Source organism: Leptonychotes weddellii, chromosome 6 (genome assembly GCF_054177405.1).
Source record: "Leptonychotes weddellii isolate Sample4059 chromosome 6, ASM5417740v2, whole genome shotgun sequence".
In the NCBI taxonomy this organism is placed as follows: domain Eukaryota; kingdom Metazoa; phylum Chordata; class Mammalia; order Carnivora; family Phocidae; genus Leptonychotes; species Leptonychotes weddellii.
The window spans coordinates 83,114-85,841 of record NC_138374.1 but is presented as its reverse complement, the minus strand read 5'-3'; the positions used below and the strand labels follow the sequence as shown (position 1 = coordinate 85,841).

At 64.7% G+C, this 2,728-nt stretch overlaps 1 pseudogene; it reads right to left on the bottom strand.

Moving 5' to 3' along the window:
* Positions 1–863: 863 nt before the first annotated feature.
* LOC102750196 (olfactory receptor 226-like) lies at positions 864–2,075 on the bottom strand (annotated as a pseudogene).
* Between the last annotated feature and the right edge of the window lie 653 nt (positions 2,076–2,728).

Below are 2,728 nucleotides of genomic sequence, written 5' to 3'. Positions count from 1 at the left end.
ATGAGATTTCTGACCAGCACCCGGCTGCCTTTGCAGCAGAGGCTGGTGCCGGGCCTCGTGACCCTAGAAGCCGTAGCAGAGGCTCATGGGCCGTCACAGTCATGCCCCAGTGGGGACGCAGGGCCTTCTGACGCCATGGCACCAATCATCTCAGGAGAGCAGGCGAAGGCTCCTCTAGGACGATCCAGGTCCTGTCCTCCCTGGTCAGCCAGGCCCGTGGTGAGTGTGGACCCCCACCCAGTCTCCACTTGGTGACGATGTGCTTGTGGGAGCTGTAGCCAGGGTAGGCACCAGGGTCAGCTGCACAGCAGGGCCAAAGTGAGCCAGCTTGGAGGGGATCCTATACACCAGGTCCACCACAGAGCAGGGAGGCCACAGTCGGGCAGACAGCTGGGGAGGGGGGGAGAGGTGTGAGTCCCTGTGGGGTCAGTACCAGTGCTGGGTCCGTGTGGAGCAGGGTTGTGGCTCAGGGCCTACACATTGCTTTCAAGCCCAGCCTTGTTTACTCTGCATGCTCCCAACAGAGAGGAAGCTGGTCACAGGGCCACTGGTCAGGAGGTGCTGGGAGGGGGCTGCTGGTTGTAGGTGGGCAGTTCTCCACCTTCCCAGAGTCTTATTTGCCCTGCTGTGTCGTCAACACTCCTGTCCCTCCCCCTTCACTGGTTGGGCATCACCCTGCGTGCCCCAGGACCCTCTCCCCATAACTGTGCTGCAGCTGACCTGGCCTCTGGGGGCCTGCCCAGGCCTGCATCCTGGCCACTCCACTCCTACCCAGGGTTGGGGGACAGAGGGCGTCACCACCAGGAACGAGGTGTGGGCAGCCTCAAGGCAGCACCAGGGCATGGCAGGGCGAGGGGGCTCCACACAGGGTGCCTGTTCCAGGCATTGGCTCCCTGGCCATGGGCCGGGTTGGGGTGGTCATCCTGTGTGGTGTCCCGGGGCAGGTCCCACTAGATGAGGGGCAGGGACAGCAAGGACTCTGCCTTCAGCCCCTCGGCCTGGTGGAGCCGCTCAGGAGATAAACAGGAGACACTGGGGCCCAGCGCGGGTCCTGGGGAGGCTCCTAGGACCGGGCACCCAGGGCCTGGGCTGCCCTCCGAGCCGCCTTGCGTAGCGCCTCCTTGACCTCTCGGTTCCGCAGGCAGTAAATGACGGGGTTGAGCAGCGGCGTGAGCACCGTGTAGACCACGGACACCAGCTTGTTGAGGTCGAGGGAGTAGATGGCGCGTGGCCGGGCGTAGATGAAGAGCGAGGCCGAGTAGAAGATGACCACCACAGCCAGGTGCGAGGCGCAGGTGGAGAAGGCCTTGTGCCGGCCGGCGGCAGAAGGGATGCGCAGCACGGTGCCGAGGACGGCGGGGTACGAGAGAATGGTGAGCGGGAGCGGCCCCGCAGGATGAGCAGCGCCAGGAGGAAGTCCACCAGTTCTGCCGCAGACATGTCAGAGCACGCCAGGTTCAGCGGGGGGACACATCGCAGAAGAAGTGGTTCACGACGTTGGGGCCACGGTAGCCCAGGCCCGAGATGAAGACCTTTCCCAGGGAGACGGTGAAGCCCGAGATCCAGGAGCTGGCGGCCAGGAAGCTGCAGAAACTGGGGCTCATGATGGCGGGGTAGTGCAGGGGGCTGCAGATGGCCACGTAGCGGTCGTAGGCCATGATGCCCAGGAGCGTGCACTCGGTGCAGGCCAGCGCCAGCAAGAAGTTCGGCTGTGCCATGCAGCCCACGGAGGAGACGTGGTGGAACTGGGGTGCCGCCAGGCTGAGCAGCATCTTGGGCACGGTGACGGAGATGTACCACACCTCCAGGAAGGACAGGTTGCTCAGGAAGACGTACATGGGCTTGTGCAGCGGGGGACTGACATGGATCACGGTGAGGATGACCACGTTCTCCGTGACCGTCAGCGTGTAGGCCAGTGTGAACAACACCAGCAGGCACACGTGGAAGCCCAGCGAGCCCGGGAAGCCCACCAGGATGAACTCTGTCACCTCGGAGCGGTTGTCCCCAGTGGACATGGTGTGCACTGTCTAGTGGCAGACGCAGCGGGTTGGACGCTGAGGGGCGGGCAGGGTGTGGTGGGGGGGCCCCGTCCTGGTCAGTATCCCCCAGGACGGCCCATGGCAGGGCCCGCGGCCTCACACGTTTCCTCCGGGCACTGGGTGGGGGGTGGGCAGACGTGGGCTCTGCCCTGGAGCCACCGGCCCTGCATGGTCACAGACTAGACAAAGGCCGTGGTGTGGTGGGGGCCTGTGCAGGGCACACGAGAAGGCCTCAGAGGCCTGGCCTGGGGACCTGCTAACAGGTGTGCATGCGGCCGCACCCCAGGCCTGGCTTGGACCCACCGGTGGGGAGGGGGGAGGCCGTGGCCAAGGTCACCCAGGTCGGAAGAATGGGTGTCGTGGGTCAGTGGGCAAGTGAGCGGCCGGGGTTGACGAGGAAGGGCTGGGCCCGGAGCCGGGCTCCTGCCATCTTCCTGGGTGAGGGGGAAGACACTCGCTGCCCAGAGACGCAGCTTCCTTGTCTGTTCTTGAGATGACAGCCCCAGAATTTGCCCTCAGGTTAAGCAGAGATGTACCACACCTCCGGGAGGGATGGGGTGCTGAGGAGGACGTCCGTGGGCATGTGTAGTGAGGGGCCGATGCGGATCATGGCCACTCAGGGGGCACCTGTTCCCTAGGAGAATTCAGCATCCCAGGCAGTTGGAGGGATGCAGGAGGCCAAGTTTCCC